Here is a 24,273-nt window from a genome sequence, read left to right as displayed (position 1 = left end):
TTTAGAAAACCTCATCGCCTCAGCCCAAAATCTCCTTAAGCTGATAAGCAACTTCAGCAAAGTCTCAGGATACAAAATCAATGTGCAAAAATCACAAGCATTCATATACACCAATAACAGACAAACAGAGAGCCAAATCATGAGTGAACTCCCATTCACAATTGCTTCAAAGACGATAAAATACCTAGGAATCCAACTTATAAGGGATGTGAAGGACCTCTTCAAGGAGAACTACAAATCACTGCTCAATGAAATAAAAGAGGACACAAACAAATGGAAGAATATTCCACGCTCATGGATAGGAAGAATCAATATCATGAAAATGGCCATACTCCCCAAGGTAATTTATAGATTCAATGTCATCCCCATCAAGCTACCAATGACTTTCTTCACAGAATTGGAAAAAACTACTTTAAAGTTCATATGGAACAAAAAAAAAGCCCGCATTGCCAAGACAATCCTAAGCCAAAAGAACAAAGCTGGAGGCATCACGCTACCTGACTTCAAACTATACTACAAGGCTACAGTAACCAAAACTGCATGGTACTGGTACCAAAACAGAGATATAGACCAATGGAACAGAACAAAGCCCTCAGTAATAATACCACACATCTACAACCATCTGATCTTTGACAAACCTGATAAAAACAAGAAATGGGGAAAGGATTCCCTATTTAATAAATGGTGCTGGGAAAACTGGCTAGCCATACGTAGAAAGCTGAAACTGGATCCCTTCCTTACACTTTATACAAAAATTAATTCAAGATGGATTAAAGACTTAAACGTTGGACCTAAAATCATAAAAACTCTAGAAGAAAACCTAGGCAATACCATTGAGGACATAGGCATGGGCAAGGACTTCATGTCTAAAACACCAAAAGCAATGGCAACAAAAGCCAAAATTGACAAATGGGATCTCATTAAACTAAAGAGTGTCCACACAGCAAAAGAAATTACCATCAGAGTGAACAGGCAAGCTACAGAATGGGAGAAAATTTTTACAATCTACCCATCTGACAAAGGGTTAATATCCGGAATCTACAAAGAACTCAAACAAATTTACAAGAAAAAATCCACCCCATCAGAAAATGGGCAAAGGACATGAATAGACACTTCTCAAAAGAAGACATTTATGCAGCCAAAAGACACATGAAAAAATGCTCATCATCACTGGCCATCAGAGAAATGCAAATCAAAACTACAATGAGATACCATCTCACACCAGTTAGAATGGTGATCATTAAAAAGTCAGGAAACAACAGGTGCTGGAGAGGATGTGGAGAAATAGGAACACTCTTACACTGTTGTTGGGACTGTACGCTAGTTCAAACATTGTGGAAGACAGCCTGGCAATTCCTCAAGGATCTAGAACTAGAAATACCGTTTGACCCAGCCACCCCATTATAGGGTATATACCCAAACAATTATAAATCATGCTACTATAAAGACACATGCACATGTTTATTGAGGCACTATTCACAATAGCAACGACTTGGAACCAACCCAAATGTCCAACAATGACAGACTGGATTAAGAAAATATGGCACATATACACCATGGAATACTATGCAGCCATAAAAAATGATGAGTTCATGTCCTTTGCAGGGACATGGATGAAGCTGGAAACCATCATTCTGAGCAAACTATTGCAAGGACAAAAAATCAAACACCACATGTTCTCACTCATGGGTGGGAATTGAACAATGAGAACACTTGGACACAGGGTGGGGAACATCACACACCGGGGCCTGTCGTGGGATGGGGGGAGAGGGGAGGGATAGCATTAGGAGATATACCTAATGTAAATGACGAGTCAATGGGTGCAGCACACCAACATGGCACATGTATACATATGTAACAAACCTGCACATTGTGCACATGTACCCTAGAACTTAAAGTATAATAATAATAAAAAAATTTCTTTTTAAAATCTAAGTAAATACATTTGCAAATGAAGGCCATTAATTTAAATGCAGGTGTTTAACTGTGACCAGATCACCTCTGACTAGTAATGATGATTACACCAACATAATTTTTTATTTTCAGAATATGAACACAAACTCTTATTAAATTTGATCATTTACCACAAGAATCTATGAAGTGCGACTGGAAAGCATGGAAAATATTTTTATGTAGCTGTTAATTAACATGGTAGTACTATTTAAAAATGAGAATTGTCATTTCAGACTGCCAGCTTTCATAGCTAAATCCTAATAGCAATCTGGTGCCGTGTCGAAATAGGTTTAAAATTCTTTGGCATTGCCTCTAGAATCTGTTTATAAATCCTACAAGCAAATCGTATTAAGAATTTACAAAAACACTTTTTTTCCCTGAAAACAAACTAGCAAAATGTATTGTTCATTTCATTTTTTTATTTGTATCTTCAGTATTATATAAAAAATGCCAACTGGGACAAGATCAATCACTTTTTTCATCATGTGTAACTGTAATAAGTCCATTGCCCAATGCACAGAGCAAGTCAATACACCAAGAAACTGGGTTGCAGCGGAGAAACAGGTTTAATCCGTAGGATCACTAAATGAGGAGATGGGAGGAAACCTCAAATTTAAACTCCCCAAGGAATTTGGGTCCAAGGGTTTGGAATGAAGCAAAGTGTGGGGAACATTTGTCAAAGAGTGCAGGGTGAAGTCTTGAGACAGGGAGATGAAGAAATGATATTTTCATGCAAATCCATTCCTCTCTTGGGGTCTTCAAAATAGCTGGCCTCAGCTGTTTTGCTGCAATTCAGGGTCTGAAAAAGATCTTAAGCAATTCTTAAACAAAGCCTTATGATTCTAATGTCAGAGACCCTATTTATCTTAAATAAAAGCCCTGTGATTTTAATGTCAGAAATTCTATCTGTAGAAACAATGGAGATGCAAATGGTCAGTATCTAATGCTATGTGACTTACAGTTACAAAGAAGTGGGTCAATGTGCAGCCTGATTAATGCCCAAATATCACTATATTTCTGTCCAGAATTCTTGTTAACCCTGTGAGGACAGCTTCACATTCAACAAACATTTGTATTTTTATACTTGGTTCACTGGACCTATATGAAAATCTCTTGTCTGAGAGGACATAAATCAGCTATTTTATTCCCTTAGCAACAAGCTCCAAGGCAACCAATCAACAGGGGAAGCCAGGTGTTAGCCCAATTATTGGGACCCGAAAGGACAAAGACATGACAGTGTCATTCCTAGAAATCTGAGCATATGTAGAAGAAATTGTCTATACTGGAGAGATAAGGCACGATCAAGCTCCTGGGAAAATTCATAAAAACAAATCAAAGACAGAGCATAAGGCTGAAGTGAGAGATGTAGTTTACATTGAAGCTTTGATCCTACAGGCAGGAATTGGTGAAATAGAGTGAATCTTTAAAGTCAAAAAAAAAGCTTGGTCCTATGGTCTTATAACTGGAATAATAGTAATATGAAACACTGTAACTAGGTGAACATCTTGGGCTTATATCTAACACACTTGACTCACAATTTTGTTGGCAGCTAGAGAAACATAGGACATGAGCTACACAGAAAATAGATGGCTCTGAGGGTCTCAAGTCTAGGACAAGTACTTGATCTAAAGCCAATCAGACAGAGCTTGTAGGAAAAGCCAAGATTGTATTTCTTGATGTTTCATTGATTGACTCAAGAATTAGATGGGCCTGGGTCTGCATGGAGCTGTATAGGAAAATGGAAGGGTATAAAAACATAATAGAGTTAAAATAGAAAAAAAATATATTGGTTGGGTTAAAATGGTAGAGTTCAAAGAAGCTTACTTCTTAAAGATGAAAAGAGTAACAGAGTTCAAAGGGAAAAGGCATAAATTCCCAAGGGCCTTTTACTTTCATCCTCCTATGCAAAACTGAAGCCCTTAGCATCTGTCTCACTTTAGTAGGAGTTTTTTATTCCATACCTGTCCATCGTGTCTCTTCTGCATTGGTTATACATCTCTTTTACCATGTTCAGAGCAGGAGTTAACTTTCTAAACTTGCTAAATGAATCTCAAAGTACTCTTTCAAATAAATGTGTAATCTATCAATAATTTAAAAGTTTCTTTTTTTCCAGATATGCATCAGGCCTTGCCTTAGAGGGTGCTAACTTTCATTAGAACTACTCACATCAAAAATGCAGCTTATCTCAAATAATTAGGGAAATATTCAGAATATCTTAAGCAGTTCCTCCTATTACAGGTGCCAATGCTGCAGACTTTTTGCAATTTCTGCTTATCTCAGCACCCATATAGATAATGTCCCTGCCACGCAGAGCGTGGAAGATGATGAAGAGGCTATGACAATTGTCTTAGACACAAAATTTAAGAAGGTGCCAAAAAATTCAGTAGCCAAGGTAAATAATATTAAATGCAATATTTTAAAAAATATAAATTAACACAAAATTAGTATTGAGAAAATATCAAATTGATAAGCAAAATGTCAACATTTTAAATAAAGACAGGATCAGTAATCCTTTTTTGGTGCTCTGATGCAGTATTATTTGGCCTAACAAGTGAGAATGTACTCTAAATTGTGTGTGCACTAATATATTTCCTAGCATTAAAAATATGGGATTTAGTTTATTACTTTTTATATAAATATGAGAGTGTTAATTGCTAAATTTTTCTTCCATTGAAGTTATCAAATTAGTTGCTAATTAGTAAGTCACTGAATGTCTGATACTTTTGATTTATCTCTCATTTATACTTATCTTTCACTTATCACTGATCTATACAGAACAGATTTTGCACACTTTTATGAGATTTTTTTTGGCACCAAGTTTTCAGATATAGTTCTCAAGATACCCTGGCCACAGAACTACATGTATTTTTAAAAATGCTTTTGAGATAAAATCAAATTTTATCCATCAATGAAAATGATATATAACTCAGCTGTTAGACATTTATCACTTTTGTATAATCCACCTGTATCTATCTGAACTCAAATTTGACCACCAAACTAGCTCCAATAACAGCTTTCTGGAGAAAGCTACACACAAAGCCTGTAGCTCTAATGAATATTGTTGGAATGTGTGATGGGTCACTTTGCAGTGGGTAACATGTGATCATCAGAAGTCCTGCCTTGGATGCCCAGCATTTCCTCCTGGCTGCAGTCACCAGATCACATCTGCCCCTTGACCCTTCCTGCTACAGCAGGGACTCTGCCTCTCTCCTCCTTCCCCTGCCTTCCTCCAAAGGCTGAGAAAACTACACCACTTTTCTCAAAGGAATTTCTGTGTCTGCTGCTGAAAAGATAAATGTTTCAATGTACTGTTATGCATTTCTTTTAAAAAAGGAAAAGAAAACATGAATTGTAGTATTCCTTCTAGAGAATGCCTCTCTTATCTGGAAGATAACAATGTAGAGCATTTACCTGTCATTCCTAGGTGTAGCCCACTCTTCTCTTCTGACTTTCAGGGCATCTGTAACTGTGTTTCAAACTGTCTCCTGAGCTACCCAGTTACCTATATACATGAAAGATTTCCTTCTCCCCTCCTGGACACATCTCACAACCTAGTCAAAATATTCCCATTGCTGCTTCCTGAGTGTCAGCTTCCATCTCTAGCGGTTCTCGCCCAGGAAGCATCATAGGGAGCCAGGAAAGGAAGCCACTTCAGCAGCCTGAGTTCTTGGCTGTAATTCCTCTCCTCTCAGGGCAAGGGTCCAAGGGTGTATATATACCACCCATTTCAGCAACCTACTCCAGCAATTCTATATCCTACAAACAGAGGTTTTTATTAAGGTTTTTTTTCTGTCATGGTACTAAAATTGTTCATTACTCCAACCCATTTCTCATTTTCCAACATTCACCTCTCAACTATCGAGACATAGTTATCTTTATGGCTGTATGGTCCCTAAGATCTCCATTCTTGTTTCAACCCTGCTCTTTTCTACTTTACCTAATCCTAGGAACTCCTTTATATGTTCTCTCTTAATCTACCTCCAAATTCAACTTGAGATCCCTAGGTGCTAAGAGTTCAAAGCCTGGGTGGATAAATACAACTGCCCTATTTGGGCTAACATTTAGCCAGTTTTGCTAACTGGAAGCCAGGTGACTCGTATAGTCTCTGACCAGATCACCTGGTATCTTCTGGGCAACATTTCAGCCAGAGGTGGATGATCTGGTTACTCGCATTTCCTGACACTCTGCTTGTGTGTGATTACATTTAGGGAGCATAATCATGTTGGTATCCGTGTCAGCTCCCTAAATTTGAATTGTTGCCTTCAGTCTCAGTACAACACAACTGTCCCATCTTTGTTTATTTGGGAGTGCTGTCTCTTTCATTTCTTCTTCAGTAATTTATTTTACTAGCAGTGAGAAGTGGAGGAACCTTCTGGCCTTTCCTGGATCCTGAAGTTTTCTTTATTGTAAATAGCTCCTGAGGCAATGTGCCCTACCTGGTGATGATTTTTCGTACTGCACTCCACAGTACTTCAATGCAAAAGTCCCTCAAGTTTTGACACATATACTAAGGTACTTCCAATGATGTATGTTCACAAACTTGACATATACGTCTCAGCATCTACTTGTGTTATTGAGTAACTTTTCGACTGATGTCAGACATTCTGCTGTAGAAAGGAAGGCATTTTGTGGTTTTTGAAAATGTACATAATTCTTAGTACCAGTTTCCAAAAACTTTCTATTAATCTCTGTTGCATCTATATCCCAGAGGCTTTGCACCCCACTAACATTCCAATGATGTGATCTAAACACCGTACAATATTTACTTCTCAAGTCCATGACATTGAATTTTTCCCTGTCCCATCCCTGCGAAGTCTCTAGTTCCTGGGTAATACAAGCTCTCAACCAAGAGCCCAAACATTGGCTCTCATAAAGTTTTCAATAGCAGACCTGTTACAGCTAATAAAGCCAATTGGGTCTTTTAATTAGCTCAAGCATATATGCAATACACACTTTTTTCACTTGACACATTCCAATTTCCTAAGAATGATGTCAGCTTTGGTTTAAACAGAAATGTACAGTTAGCTCCTTCATGGACTTTCTTTGATCGATTCTAATCAGCTCACAAAACACTGGGTATGTGTGACTCTCCAGGTAAAACATTTAATATCCAACCATGCATTTTTCCAAAGCCTTTTCCACAGCATCCTTCTGACTTTCAGTTTCTTTCCAAAGACCAGCTCTGCTCCTCAATCGATGCTCCCCACACCATTAGCTATGCTAAATAGGCACTAGAGGCTCTATTAAGAGTGATGTATTAATCAGATAGGTATCTAGATGCCCTCCTTAAAGTATCTCAGAAAATTCTCTAAGGTCCAGATGTCAGATTCACCCCTTAACAGTACGGGTTATCTATTTCTGCCCAATACCAACCCTGGTTTTAAAATACAGCTATTTCTTCAGTTTCCAGATAATGTATCATCACACCAAGTACATTGAGATCTTTACATTTTTTTAGTTCTGCTCCAGTTTTGTAGGGACGTGTGATTTTAATTGTATTCCTTTGCTCAATTCACCAAGTCTCTTTCCTAACCCTGATCCTACTCACATGTAGATGCTGAGTGGGCAGTTTGCTACATAGTTCTAGAATTCAGGGAGGTTGAATTGAAGATGTACTCTTGGGATTTTGAGAATTAATTGAATAGAGAATATTTAGGAGCCTGAGCTCTCAGGCATTCCAAATTTGGGAGGTTTGGGAAATAAGGGAGGACTGATAAATGTAAAAAGGAAGAAGTGGTCAGTAAGAAGAAAGCAGGATCACGTGAAAGCCAAGGAAATAAAATGTTGAAAAGATAAGGTAGTCACCAACTGTGCCAAATAATGCTGAAAGGCCAAATCAGAGGAAGAATGTGAATTAACCTTTGAATTTGACAGTAAGAATAGACTGTCATAGTTATACTGACAAGAACAGTTTCAATGGGGAGGAGCAAAGGTCTGATTGAAATAATTTGAAGAGAAGATGAGAAGAGAGAAGCTGGAGGTAATGAGCATAGACCATACTCTTGAGGAGTTTTGCTGCAAAGTGAAGAAGAAAAGGGATAGAAGGCAGCAGCATACACAGGATCAGTCTGAGATTTTTTAAGTTAATAAAAATAGTAAAGTTTGTGTGCTTATGAGGAGAAAATAAGAAGATACAGAGAAAATAAGAGAGTTTTTGTTGTTTTTATTGTTGTTGTTGTTTTTGAGATGGAGTCTCGCTCTGTCACCCAGGCTGGGGTGCAATGGTGCCATCTCCAATCACTGCAACCTCCGCCTCCTGAGATCAAGCGATTCTCCTGCCTCAGTCTCCTGAATAGCTGAGATTACAGGTGCGCACCACCACGCCTGGCTATTTTTTTTTTTTTTTTTTGTATTTTTAGTAGAGACAGGGTTTCACCATGTTGATCAGACTGGTCCCGAACTCGTGACCTCATGATCCGCCCACCTCTGCCTCCCAAAGTGCTGGGATTACAGGCGTGAGCCACCGCGCCTGGCCTGGAATAATGGTCTTGAGAGGGCAAGAGAGCTTGGGTGAGTACACCAGTGAAAAGGTTGACCCTTACTAGGAGCAGACAGGCCATCCATAGTAACCAGAAAAGAAGGTTCAGCATATGGACCCAATTGTCCATATGAGTAGATTTGTTGGTGGGTTCCAGTAATATTTCTTTTCTAATAGCTTCTTAATTCTCAGTAAAATAGAAAGCAAAATCATGAGCTAAGAGTGAGTATAGGGATGGAGGTTGGAGGTTTCAGAAGAAAAGTAAAAATATTAAATAATTACCAAGGAGAGTAAAAAGTTTAGCAAACTAGAAACATATGTAATCTGATGGCCAGGCAATATTAAAGGCACAGGTAAAATTAGTAATCATGAATTTAAAGTAAGATAGTTGGCTACAGATTCATACAGCTTTGATCAGTTGTGTGGATTCAGACATTCAGCGAGGGTAGAATTTCATTAGTATTAATTAGGACTGTACTTGGCTAAAACAGGCATAAGAAAGTGAGAAAGAAACACAAAAGTTGCAGCTGTTATGCAATAGAGTGACCGTAAGAATTGATGAGGGAATTTGAGCAGACTAAAAAGAAGAGCAAAGATATAAGGCAGATAAGAGAAAGTATAAATGGATAGAATCAATGGATTTGAGGCCATGCTAGGTATTATGTTTTCTGGTTTTAGAATACAAAAGGGAATGAGATTGAGCAAAAAAAAAAAAAAGTATAGATTTTGATAGGAGAGAAAAGGTGATGTTTGAAATTAAGATTAAGAACAGGGTGTGCATATGTAACAAACCTGCACATTGTGCACATGCACCCTAGAACTTAAAGTATAATAATAATAAAAAAAGAAAAGAACAGGGTGTGATTTTTTTTATGATGATAAGGTCTGAACTATGACATTAGAAAAGATGACCAAGAAAAAGTATAAAACAAGATCATTGGAGAAAGTTCACAGAACTAAGCAGCCACATCATTATAGGACCATCTATGTAGATATTGAAATTACGATGAATTAGGGCAGGAGCCATGTAAGAGACAGAGTGTGTACCAAGAGCAAAATCCTTCAAGGAATCAGAGGAAATGACTTAAACATTTTTATTTATTTATTTTTTGAGATGGAGTCTCGCTCTGTCTCCCAGGCTGGGGTGCAGTGGCACAATCTCGGCTCACTGCAACCTCTGCCTCCCAGGTCAAAGCAATTCTGTTGTCTCAGCCTCCTGAGTAGCTGAGATTACAGGCATATGCCACCACACCTGGCTAATTTTTTATCTTTAGTAGAGATGGGGGTTTCACCATGTTGGCCAGACTGGTCTCAAACTCCTGACCTCAGGTGTTCCACCCTCCTAGGCCTCCCAAAGTGCTGGGATTATAGGTGTGAGTCACCGTGCTCGGCTGACTTAAACATTTATAGAAAAACTAGTCTTTCTCTCTGTTAGTCAATCTCTAACAAAAATAGATGCCTTTTTATTATGTTCTCAATATAATGATAAAGGCAACAAACAAACATATTCAGTGCACACTAAATTGAACATTGTTATTATAGGCTGCTAAGCATTCATTTAACCCTTTCCCTTTATTTACTATGTGGACCCTAATTTTGTTCTGTTATCCTTTTTTGTTTGTTTTGAAATTATGTACTAAAAGGACTGTTGCCTCCAGTCCCCATCTCCAAATCGTGCCTGACTGTATTAAGGATAATCACATTCCCCTTACCAATGATTGGTTAAGGAATGACATGTAATCTAATTTGTGCCAATGAATCACCACAAGGATTTTTCCAGAGCCTCTGAGTAGTTTCTTTCCAGAACTTTAAAAAATTCTTCTTGAAAGGGCTTCCAAAAGGGACAATATCTTCCATCTTCCAGTTGTTATCATGTATGGATGTGATGCTTGTGCTTCTTGCCACCAGTATGAAGATAAAGCAAAAGCAAGAAAAGGGAAAGATATCCAAATATTTCAGATTGATTGAGTCTACCTTACAGCCAGTCCTATTGAGGACTTCCATTTATATGAGCCAATAAATTTCCTTATTGTTTAAGGATAAGCCCTTTTTTTTCTTTTTCTTTTTTCTTTTTTTTTTTTTTTTTGAGATGGAGTCTTGCTCTGTTACCCAGGTTGGAGTGTAGTGGTGCTATTTCGGCTCACTGCAACCTCTGCCTCCCAGGTTTAAGTGATTCTCCTGCCTCAGCCTCCTGAGTAGCTGGGATTATAGGCACCCACCACCATACCCAGCAAATTTTTCTATTTTTAGTAGAGATGGGGTTTCACCATGTTGGCCAGTCTGGTCTTGAACTCCTGATCCACCTGCCTTGGCTTCCCAAAGTGGCAGGATTACTGGTGTGAGCCCCAATGCCAGGCCAGGATAACCATTTTGATGGGAGTTATTTCTTACTTAAATAAAGTAGGCTACTCAATACATATGCAAAGAAAATTATAAATGTCGGTGAAATTGTTTGCATCAGAGGCATGGAAATATAAATAAAAACACTGAGAAATCTCCACTTCACAGAGTAGGTCAGACTTTCATGGATATATTAAATTGTTGATAATTTTGATTCTCCAGAACATCAGTAAGTGTTATATGTGCCTTACTTTTAGGGAAGTAAAAAGTATTCCTTTTTATAAACTATATTAAGAAAATGAAATTGTCCAATATATGAAAAAACAATAATTTTAAAAATCCTGAACTGTTAATAACGGAAATATATTGAGTGAAAGAATGAGTAACTGAAAGTTAGTGCTGGTGATCAAAAAGGTATCAGAGAATATGTAAACATTTAACACATACCTAATAGTCTCATAAAAAAGAAAGAAGTTCTAAGACTAAAAAAAAGAAAAAAAAAGCCCAGGACCAGACAGATTCACAGCCAAATTCTACCAGAAGTACAAAGGAGGAGCTGGTTCCATTCCTTCTGAAACTATTCTGAACAATTGAAAAGGGGGGACTTCTCCCTAACTTATTTTATGAAGCCAGCATCATCCTGATATCAAAACTGGGAAGAGACACAATAAAAAAAGAAAACTTCAGTCCAATATCCCTGACGAACATCGATGCAAAAATCGTCAATGAAATACTGGCAAACTGAATCCAGCAGCATATCAAAAAACTTATCCACCGTGATCGAGTTGGGTTCATCCCTGGGATGCAAGGCTAGTTCAACATATGCAAATCAATAAATGTAATCCATCACATAAACAGAACCAAAGACAAAAGGCACATAAGTATCCCAATAGATGCAGAAAAGGCCTTCAGTAAAATTCAACATCCCTTCATGTTAAAAACTCTCAATAAACCAAGTATTGATGAAACATATCTCAAAATAAAAAGAGCTGTTTATGACAAACCCACAGCCGATATCATATTGAATGGACAAAAGCTGGAAGTACTCACTTTGAAAACTGGTCCAAGACAAGGATGCCCTCTCTCACCACTCCTTTTCAATATAGTATTGGAAGTTCTGGCAGGGGCAATCAGGCAAGAGAAAGAAATAAAGGATATTCAAATAGGAAGAGAGGAAGTCAAATTGTCTCTGTCTGCAGACGACATGATTTATATTTAGAAAACCCCATCATCTCAGCCCAAAAACTCTTTAAACTGATAAGCAACTTCAGCAAAGTCTTAGCATATAAAATCAACGTGCATAAATCACAAGCATTCCTTTACACCAACAAAAGACAAGCAGAGAGCCGAATCATGAATGAACTCCCATTCACAATTGCTACAAAGAGAATAAAATACCCAGGAATACATCCAAAAAGGGATGTGAAGGACCTCTTCAAGGAGAACTACAAACCACTGCTCAAGGAAATAAGAGAGGACACAAACAAATGGAAAAACATTCCATCCTCATGGATAGAAAGAATCAATATCATGAAAATGGCCACACTGCTCAAAGTAATTTATAGATTCAATGTTGTTATTCCCATCAAACTACCATTGATATTCTTCACAGAATTAGAAAAAAATACTTTAAATTTGACATGGACTCAAAGAAGATCCCATATAGCCAAGGCAATCCTAAGCAAAAGAACAAAGCTGGGGCCATCACACTACCTGACTTCAAACTACACTACAAGGCTACAGTAACCAAAACAGCATGGTACTGGTACCAAAACAGACATATAGACCAATGGAACAGACCAGAGACCTCAGAAGTAACACCACACATCTACAACCATCTGATCTTTGACAAACTTGACAAAAACAAGCAACGGAGAAAGGATCTCCTATTTAATAAATGGTGCCTGGAAAACTGGCTAACCATATGCAGAAAACTGAAACTGCATCCATTCCTTAAATCTTATACAGAAATTAACTCAAGATGGATTTAAAGACTTCAATTTAAAACCAAAAACCATTAAAATCCTAGAAGAAAACCTAGGAAATACCGTTCAGGACATAGGCATGGGCAAAGACTTCTTCATGACAAGAACACCAAAAGCAATTGCAACAAAAGGCCAAAATTGACAAATGAGATCTAATTAAACTAAAGAGCTTCTGCACAGCAAAATAAACTATCATCAGAGTGAACAGGCAACCTACAGAAGAGGAAAAAAATTTGCAATCTACCCATCTGACAAAGGTCTAATATCCAAAATTTACAAGGAACTTCAAAAAATTTACAAGAAAAAAACAAACAACCCCATCAAAAAGTGGGCAAAGGATATGAACAGACACTTCTCAAAAAAAGAAATTTATGGGTCCAACAAGCATATGAAGAAAAGCTCAATATCACTGTTCATCAGAGAAATGCAAATCAAAACCATAACGAAATACCATCCCACACCAGTCAGAATGGCAATCACTTAAAAAGTCAAGAAACAATAGATGCTGGTGAGGATGTGGAGAAACAGGAATGCTTTTACACTATTGGTGGGAATGTAAATTAGTTCAACCATTGTGGAAGACAGTATGGCAATTCCTCAAGAATCTAGAACCAGAAATACCATTTGACCCAGAAATCCCATTACTGGGTATATACCCAAAGGAATATAAATCATTTTATTATAAAGACACATGCATATGTATGTTTATTGTAACACTGTAATAACAAATACATGGAACCAACCCAAATGCCCATCAATGATAGACTGGGTAAAGAAAATGTAGTACATATACACCATGGAGTACTATGCAGCCATAAAAATGAATGAGATCACGTCCTTTGCAGGGACATGGATGAAGCTGGAAACCATCATCCTCAGCAAACTAACACAGCAATAGACAACCAAAACACTACATGTTCTCACTCATAAGTGGGGTTAGGGGGCAAGAGGAGGGAACTTAGGGAACAACAGGTACAGCAAACCACCATGGTACATGTATACCCATGTAAAAACCTGCAAGCTCTGCACATGTATCCTGTGTTTTTTTTAGAAGAAATAAAGAAAAACAAAAATTATAAAATAAATAAATCCATCCATACATACAGACATACATAAAAAATGCATTCTACCAATATCTTTTAAAAAAAGCATTAGAAACTAAACTGCATTTGTATTTAAAATGCATACAATGTCAATATATTTTCCCTCAAGCATATAAATTAATTGTAAAAATTAGAAAAGTTAAAATTAATTTTTAATGGTTTCAATTTATCTTTCTTGCACAATATTCAAAATTATCTATTAGAATTAAAAGGCAAAATGAAGAATAGGTAACGAATAAAAAACATTTATATAAAAACAAATATAGGAAATCAATTGAAAATAGTTTTGGCCATGTAGCTGTCAAAGTGTCAAGAAAAACTGAGGATACAATTTATAAGAATTTCACTATTTTGGCATTACCTAATCAACTATTAAAATGAGGTAGTAAAATAGCCATGCTGAATAGAAAACTGAACAGCAACAATAGAACTAGAGTACACAACATCTACTAAGATGTATACAAAGGACAAATTAATCTTGGGAAATAGAACAGACTATTTTATAATTAAGGAAACATACAAATTACTAAATTAATATTCTCGATTATTCTCTGCAAGTGTAGTGAGAAGATTAACCATTCCTACCTGTGCCATGTGATTTGCAGTGTTCCTCCCTACAGGTGTCAAGTATTCCAGTAAAATATGAAGTTAAGTTTACTGCAGAAGCTTTAGATGTCACTGCTAGGCTTTTCATCTTTTATTTTTGCTTTTTCTCAAGGACAGTGTGTCCATGTAAGGGGCTTATCAGTCAGCCTGGATTCTAGAATGAAAACAAAATGTAAAATAAAGTTAAATATAACCCACAACAGACACACAAATTAGAAATAAGTCCCCTTTTCTTTCCCTGTAAGCTGAAGAGATTTGTGATTGTTTGTTATTGCAGCATAACCTAGTAAAGACTGACTAACACAGAGCATTCAAACAACATATATACACATGTAATCTAAACAAGATGTTTTCGCTAACAAGATGTTTTGCTTGTTTTAGCTAATCTTAAGAAAATCCACGTAAGGGTCAAAAAAACATGTATAAAAGAGCTGAAATTATATATTTATATATATAAAGACATAGACCTTAGCACATTGAAGATAAAATCAGCATCTTGTTAATAGTCAAAAATAACAATTGATTTCCTCTCCTTCTACCTGCTTTTCATCTTCTTGATCCTCATACACAAATTCCTTCCAGGCATTTCCAGAAATACCTCTTGGATATTTCAAGGGAGATGCAAGATTAGTGTTCTTGATTTTTCTGCAACAATTACTAGTCTCTTCCTTTCTGGCTCAGCTTGCTGCACAGATGTCTTCTGTATCTGCCAACATAACAAAGATTATTTCCATAGCTAGTGTGCACCAGGGGCATTGTTAATGCTGTTGGTATCTTTTGGAGTCTATTCTGAGGCTTCTGATGCCAGATATCCAGGGAGCTGATGTCTGCAAGAACAGCATGGTCTATGTCCCTGCTAAAGTGGTAATTGCTAACTAAACTTCAATCACCAATTCTGTTTTGCCTTTGTGTTTCAGGTCCCTCAGAAATTTTAGTAATACCATTGATTTGCTTTCTCTCTCTCTCTCTCTGGTATCTTTTGCTTTCTTGTCAAAGAAAACAGAGATGACTCTAGGATACTGATCCAGATGAGATTTTAAATGACTAACCCTATTCTGTATTAAAAGTGGTCCCTTCTCTCCCTTGCTAGTCAGATGCCTTTGAAACCAGCATCTGTAACTTCACTCTAGGGCAAATTTTTTTCCCAGATTGGTTCACAGTCTCTTGTATACCTAGATCCCTGCCCAACACCCCCAAATTTTTCAGAAATGTATTTAACAATCATGTATGGAAGGCACACTTCCATACATGACTAGTAAGTATATGCCTAGAGATGTATTAAACAGTCATGTATTGAAGGAACACTCTGTATTGGGCATGATGATAGGTACATACTGGAGATGGAATGCTAAATGAAAACTCAGCAAACTCAACCTTGGTCCTCAAGAAGCTTGCAGTCTATTAGTAAAACTGAAAAGTAAATAGAAAATTGTAGTCGGGCTAATTCCAATGTACTACCCAGTGAGTGGGAATAAACTATTTAGTGGTCAGGAAAGACTCTCCTAGAAAAAAGCAAGTTTGATATCAAACCCAGGGCATTGGAGAAATTACACCATCAGATAAGAGGAAGAATGGCAGGAGAGGTAGGGGAGCAGTATTTTTAAAGGCCTAGAACTGAGACAAAGTGTGATCAGTTTGGAGAACTGAGTCAGCCAACATAGATGGGTCCATGATGAGCACACATGTAATGTGGGCAGGACAGTGTCACTGAATTCGCCATGCCTGGTATTTACCTAACACATAGTAATTACTCAAGATCATGAGGGTCCTTGTAAGGTACTTTAAGTATTTTGGATCTGATAGCAATTGATAATAATTTAAAGGTTTTATTTATTTATTTTTGAGATGGAGTTTCGCTCTTGTTGCCCAGGCTGGAGTGCAATGGTGCAATCTCCGCTCATTGCAACCTCTGCCTCCTGGGTTCAAGCCATTCTCCTGCCTCAGCCTCCCGAGTAGCTGGGATTACAGGCGTATGCCACCACGCCTGGCTAATTTTGTGTTTTTAGTAGAGACAGGGTTTTACCATGTTGGCCATATTGGTCTCAAACTCCTGACCTCAGTTGATCCACCCGCCTCAGCCTCCCAAAGTATTAGGATCACAGGCATGACTCACCACTCCTGGCCCCATTTAAAAGTTTTAATAAGAGTAAGGAAGGACATGATTACATTTATACTTTACCGAAGTGTTAGAATGGTTTATATTGATGACTAAAAGTGAAAAAGGAATTCTACTTAGTAGGTTATTGCAGTCATTAGCTAATATTAGTAATAACCAATACTTATTTTATATATACTATGAGCTTGGCCCTATTCTAAATGTTTTACTTGTGTTATCTCATTTAATCTTGTGGAAAACTCAATGAAGTAAATAACATTATTGTATACATTTTACAAAGGAGGAAGATCAATCATAGACAGTTTAAGCAATCTGCTCAAGCTCAAGATCACACAGCTAGTAAGTAGGTAAGTAGTAGATCCAGGATTCAAAACTAGGTAGTCTTACTCCAAATCCCATATTCTTTTTTTTTTTTCTTAAGACAGAGTCTTGCTCTGTCACCCAGGCTGGAGTGTAGTGGGGCAATCTCAGCTCATTGCAACTTCACCTCCCCAGTTCAAGCTATTATCCTGCTTCAGCCTCCTGAGTAGCTGGGATTACAGGCACATACCACCATGCCTAGCTAGTTTTTGTATTTTTAGTTGAGATGGGCTTTCACCATATTGACCAGGCTGGTCTCAAACTCCTGACTTCAAATGATCTGCCCACTTAGGCCTCCCAAAGTGCTGGGATTACAGGTGTGAGCCACTGTGCCTGGCCTCAAATCCCACATTTTTAAACTTTCATATATTCTACATTACAAGAAAGATGATATTGATTTATTACAAAAATAAAATTTTAGAAATACGGTATTGGTGGAGAAAATTGGCCCAGAAAGAGAGATACTAAGGGAAAATTAACAAGAGCAGAGAACAGGATTAGATGAGTGGGATGTGAGTAAGAAAGACAGAATGAAGAACAAAGTCAAAGTTTCTAGCTTGAGCAAATGAGGAAGCACAAAGAAAGCATTTTGAGGTTGGAAAGAAATTGGGATAAGAAGCTAAGTTGTAAGTACTTGTGAAATATGAAATGGAGGTGTTGAACAGGTAGATATAACTCTAGGAAGGAGATTTAGATTTAGGTCATCAACTTTGATTGTCATTGAAACCCTGTTTGGTGCATTCATTCAAGGACTGTATACAGTGAAAGGAGAAGAAAAAGAATTAAATCCTGATGTACATGAAAATTGAAGAGAGATCAGAAGGTCCCATGAAAGAAACAGATAAGAGTTAATCCAGGAGAGTGTGATTTCACAGAAGCCAGAGGGATTGAGTGTTTCAAGAAAGAAGATGTAGCTGACAGTGTCAAATACTGCAGAGCTGTCAACTAAAGTAGTCTGAATATATCCAGGGACTTTAACAGAAAGAAGGTAATTTAGGACTGTGAAAAAATAGGAGAGAATCTCCCTGATAATGAGAAATGTTTAACACATATAAGATGCTCCAAGAAAGGTTGACTATTTTTTAATGCAAAGAAAAAATAAGAAGAGTCTAGTTTAAGAACAGATATTGAACTTATATAACTTTTTGTTTTCAAGCTTCAGACATCAACTTCAGCTGACTTAAAAACATAGTGGAAATTTTTTGTACAAGCCAGAAGGGTCTTGATATAATCCAGACACAAATGCAGCCAGACTCCTATGAGAGAGTGGCAGGCAGCCTGCAAATGGCCCCAAATGATGCCTGCTTCTCAGGATTTGTGCCCTTTTAAATTCTCTTCTCTTGGGTGCAGGCTGACCTAGTGACTCATTTCTAATGAATAAAATATGACAAAATTGAAAAAATGTCAATCCCAATATTAGGTTACAAAAATACTGTGACATTTGCCTTGTTCACTTTCTCCCCTAACACCTCTCTTTCAGTTTTTGCTCAGGGGAAGCCAGCTACGATGTTACAAATAGCCATAATTTTGGCGTGCGTATGAGTAGACAATTTTTCTCTTTAGTTTTGTTGATCTAAAGATTTACAGATGATAGGAACTCTAAGGAGCTATACTTAAGAAACCGTATCTAAGAATCTTCATCTGCACCTGCACCTGATTTATACAAAGAGCTTCTGGGCTTTAAGCTGATGTTGTAATAGGATGAGACTTTTGAGGACCTTAGGAGGGGCTGAGTGTCTTTTGAATATGATAGGGTCATGAATCATTGCTGGCTAGAGGACAGGCTATAGTAGCAGCCACCAGAATAGCACTTAATGATCTTTGTCTCCTGGTATTCATGCCCTTGGGCAATCCCTTCTTCATGAGTGTGGGCTGGCCCTAGTAACTCTTTTCTGATGAATAAAATACAGCAAAAGTGAGGGGATATAAATTCCGAGATTAGGTTATAAAAAGCCTGTGACTTTTGCTTTATTCACTCTCTCTCACTCTTCCTCTCTCCCTCCAAGCCCTAGCTCATGGAAAAGTAGCTCTGAAGAAAGCAAGTAGCCCTGTAGAGAGGTCCGTGTGGCACGGAAATGATGCTTCAGACCAACAACCTTAAGAGAAGACCTTAAGCCTGACAACAGCTATATGTGAGTGACCCTACAAGTGGACATTCTACAAATCAAGTTTTGACATGACTACAACCCCAGCCAATCCCTTGATTGCAGCTTTGTGAGAGACCCTGGGAGACAGGTAGTTAAGTTCTATATGGATTTTGGATCCACAAACACTATAAAATTGTAAGTGTTACTGTATTAAGTTGCTGCATTCTGGAGTAATTTCTTACATTACAATAGATATCTAATACACAGAAATGAGAACCAGGGAGCATAACTGTCTCAACATCTCTACCTCTCTATTCACTGCTTCTCTGTATCTTTTTCTCTCTCTGTGCACATCATGGTAGAAAACACAGATGTCCTTGGGGCCTAAATTCCTGGGGAACTAACTGGCCACCTTTGTATTAGTTGTCTCTTCTAGAAATATCAAGTATGGTCAATAGGGTAGGATTACCTCCACCATAGCCACTATTGATCAGGGGTGAGGAGTGGTTCAGGTAAATGAGGTCCTAAAAATATAAGCACACATCACTTAAGCATAGACACTAAAGAAGATTCCATTTGGAGTCTTTTAAAAGCCAGTGCTTACAATTTATTCTCAAATATATATTATGTTAAAATTTATGTATTTTCCCACCCTAAAAACTTTTATTATGAATTTTAAGTCATGTTAGATCATTCAACTATGTGGGTTTTTTAATTGCTTTTTACATGCCTGGGGAAATTCTTTTTGGAAGTCAGAAATTATTGTCACTTTCTAAAATATTTAATACAAATGAATACCAATCACTCCTGATCTGAGTTTCAGAGCCAAACATTCCCTCAGTAGTTTATGCAGAAATAATAATAAAATTCAGGAAGAAATATGGCCTTCTCCATCCCACAAGTAAGGGATTTGAAAGCATTCCTTTGAACACTTCAAAGTATTAATTGATACACTAATGTTCCTATTAAACCATTTATTTATAATTATTTTAATAACACAAAGAACAATGAAAACTTGTTACAGAATAAAATTTACATATATGTCAATAGTTGGATTTAAAAAGATAAAAGGTATCTGGTAGGCTAATTTTAAACTTGGTCCTGTTAAAGTATTAAAGAGTTCAAGGTACTAAATTAAAACCAAAATAACTGGTAACATAAAAATATGGGTGGAGGCAGAAAAGGTTAATGTTTACTGTATCAGTCTGTTTTCATGCTGCTAATAAAGACATACCCAAGACTGGGTAATTTATACAGGAAAAAATTTTAATGGGCTTACAGTTCCACATGGCTGAGGAAGCCTCACAATCATGGCGGAAGGCAAGGAGAAGCAAGTTACATCTTATGTGGATGGCAGCAGGCAAAAGAAGAGAACTTGTGCAGGGAAACTCCGCATTATAAAACCATCAGATCTCATAAGACTTATTCACCATCACAAGAATAGTGTGGGAAAGATCCGCCCCCATGATTCAATCACCTTCCACAGAGTCCCTCCCACAACACATGGGAATTCAAGATGAGATTTGGGTGGAGACACAGCCAAACCATATCAATTTGATTGAGGTATAATCTTGCTTCTAAAAGAATTTGATATGGGGTAAAATAAAAACTCAGGTACAATAAAATTAAATATGTGCAATTATAAAAAAAGGAATAGAAAAGCAATAGACAATTAGAAAAATCAAAATGTTAAAAATATTTTTAATATTAAGGTGAATTGCTTTTATTCTTTCATGTAGTATACATTTATTTACTCCTTTACTCCTCAGATATACATTAAATCCTCTTTTTGCCAGGCCTTCTGATAAATTCTGAATAAGACAGATGCTATTCCTGCTTTGTTGGTGTATTCGGAAAAGTTTTTTCTTAAAACAAATATCTAGATTCTGAAAATATGCCAGCCTGAAGTGAAAGAAGAAAAATGAAATTCTAAGCAATACATTTTGTAAATGTTGAAACATGTCTGGGAATTAAGGGTACTTTTTCTCTTGCTATATCATTGATTACAAGATTTCCAGGACACAGTAGATTAGAGAATGTGAATACTATGACTATCGTCCTGTTTTTAGGAATTAAATATTATGGAAATGATGCTGCTTATATTTAGACACCTTAGGGATTTTCCAGTGTTTGATAAACTAATTGAGCTGACTGAGTCCTACTTAAAGAGAGCAGAGAAAGCATAATAAGCAACCTCACATTCACAAACAGATTTTTAACTCAGTCTTTACTTAAAAGATTTTGTATTTGTTTTTAATGTAGTAATGTGTTGACTTTTTAAAAAATTTAACTGAAGAAGGATGCACAAAAAGGAAATAAAATGGGATTTGGGTGGTTAGATTTTGTGTGTGTGTGTGCCTGATAAGTTATGCTACTGTGCTTCCTCCCTACTGGGGAGTCCATATTTTAAGACTTGGCGAAAAACAGTTGAACAGAGAAGGCCTATACTTTTTCTATATGAGTTAAGCAAGCAACTGAAAAGCAAAGCTGTAAAGCATGAATAAGGCATCTCAGTCACCAACACTACATCTTAGTGGAGGATATTAGTCTTAAATGCTTGTGCCATTCACGTATTTATTGACATATTTATTTATTCAACACATAGTTATTGAGCACTTAGTAAATGTCAGGTACTAAAGGTATGGGGATATAGTGATGGTAAGGCAAAGCCCCTATCCTCATGGAGTTTATAGTCCAGTGAAACAGACACACATGCCTGTGTACACGTGCACACACACACACGCACACATGCACACACACCGAGTAACTTATGTTCAGTTTGTGACAACTGCTTTGAAGAAAAACAAAATAAGATAAGAGGAGAGATAGTAAAGGTGGTGGGCATTATAGAGAGGGTTATAATGAAAGGCCTTTCTGAGGAGATGGTCTTTGAAAATAATCTTCATGAAGTGAAGCTGGGGGAAAGAATATTTATGCAAACATTGGGAATGAAAGCAATTTAGGAAGATAGAGCAGCCTGTTACAGACTATAAAAACAGGCCTGGCATAGTCCTAAAATGTCAAGAAAGAGGTGTGCAGAAAAGGGAGAAAGGCGATCAAAGAAGGAAGATACAACACAATATACACAGATATGATGCAGTTAACCTACATTTTCTAGGCCATTGAAAGGGCTTCATATCTTATTGCTCGTACAATGAAAAGCCATTGAGCATGATATGGCCATCTCTATTATTATCTAGTGGCAAAATTTCCAATTCAACTTTCCAAAAATCAAACTCATTATCCATCCCATACTTTGTTTCCCTAAAAAGTCTTTAAGATTCCTCTATGACATTTAAAAATCAAGATTCTATCATTCAAACACGTATGCAATATTATAGTCACTATCAGTTCCTTCTTCTTCCTCGCCTCCCCCCATAATGTGTACATAAAACTAAACTAGAAGTCTAAGCATCTGGATTCTAGCCTTTCCTGGGTTACCTACCTACTCAGTGACATTAACAGGTCACCAAAACTCTCTGAATATCTGTTTTCCCAGCTTTAAGATAAAAATAGTAGATAGCCACTGTCAGGATTATTGTTTATGGGGTGTTTATTATATGCCAGGTTCCTCACACATGACCAATTTACAGATAATAAAACTGAAGGACTAATAGGCAAATTAATTTGCCTTGAATTAGGCATCTAGTAAAATGTATTGGAGATTCAAAGGCAGTTTTCTTACTGCAAAGGTGAGGCATTTAGTTAAGTTTACTATCCTTCGTTTAAAGTGCAGCTGTGTATGAGAGTGTGCTTTGAAATAAAACTCAAAGTATTATCTTTTTCACCCATTATTTGACATAGTTTATAGTTCTTATTTCAGCACTTATTCTAACACTTATTCTGATTCATGCTCTGTCCAGAGGATAAAGATATAGGAGACTCCAATCTTGCCCTCAAGTAGTGTTACATTTTTAAAAAAGTCTTTTCAATATTGTTCAAGAGGCTTACTGCAGTGAGAGATGAAGTAGAGCAAAAAGGTTGTATATATAAATTGACATGTGCGAGAAGTCTTGAAGGATAGCATTTAAACAAAAGTTCCAACTTGGTCTTACCATTTCCCTAACCATCACACTGGTTCAAGTCCTCATTGCCTCAAACATTAAAAGTGGAAGAAATCTTAGTGTTATGAACTGAATGTTTGTGTCCCCCAAATTTCATATGTTGAAACCTAATCTCCAATACGAAGGTATTTGGAAGGGAAGCTTTTGGACGGCAATTAGGCCAGGAGGGTGGAGCTCTCATAAACAAAATTATTAGTCCTCTTACAAAAAGAGGAAGAGGTGCAAGATTTCTTCTCTCTCCACACAGGCAACAAGGAAGACCATGTGAGGATATAGAGGACATAAGTTGGCAAAGGCCCCTCACAAAGAACCCAACTCTTCTGGTACCCTTATCTCAGACTGCTAGTCTCTATAAATAGAAGTTTGTTTTTTAAGACATTCAGTCTATGGTATTCTTTTGTAGCAGTACAATAGAAGACACTTAAGAATCAACACTTTTTAAGACCAATTAGTGTCCACCTGCTGGTGCCACACTGCACATGCCAATGTTTATATTCATTTTATTTTTAGCATTGTCATTTTTCTCTCTATTCTGGCTTATTCTTTAAACATCTTTATTACCGTCCATATTTTGCTATTTGTAGCATTGATTTAGCAGTTTCCTGTGCCTATTTTTTGAATGATTAATTTTATATGTTTTGCCCTTTTCGTTTTTTTCTTAGTTCTCTTAACTCCTTTTTCACTTCATTTAGAGTTTTATTTCTTGTTTCATGTAATCCATTTGAGAGTGTAAACCACTTGCAATCTATCTTAACTGCCCCACGCAAAATTGCACCTCTTACTCTCTTTCCACTTATTCTGTTTTATTTCTCTTCTTAGCACTTTTCTAAGCCAAACTTATTCTATTTTTATTTTCTAACTTCCCAATTTGTATTTATCTGTTTTTCTTCTTTCATTGCTGTCATCCCAGTCACTGGTACATGCTTATCACAAATAGGAAGCTCAGTATTTGTTGAATTCAATGAATCTCATTTTCAAAAATGTCTAGAAGTATATGTTTTCCTAATGTGAGCTCTATGCTTTTTTTTGCAGGCTGGTGTTGCTTTCCTTCTTTGTGTTGCAGTATTTTTTAATAGATTCAATCTTGGGGTGACTTTGTCTCTACTTACATATCTCTGAAAGTGTGCAAATTAATCCGCAACTGGTATTTACTTGAAAAAGAGTAGGTATATTCCATTTAT

This window comes from Pongo abelii, chromosome 10, assembly GCF_028885655.2.
Source record: "Pongo abelii isolate AG06213 chromosome 10, NHGRI_mPonAbe1-v2.0_pri, whole genome shotgun sequence".
Lineage (NCBI taxonomy): Eukaryota > Metazoa > Chordata > Mammalia > Primates > Hominidae > Pongo > Pongo abelii.
Note: the sequence above shows the minus strand (reverse complement) of the source record.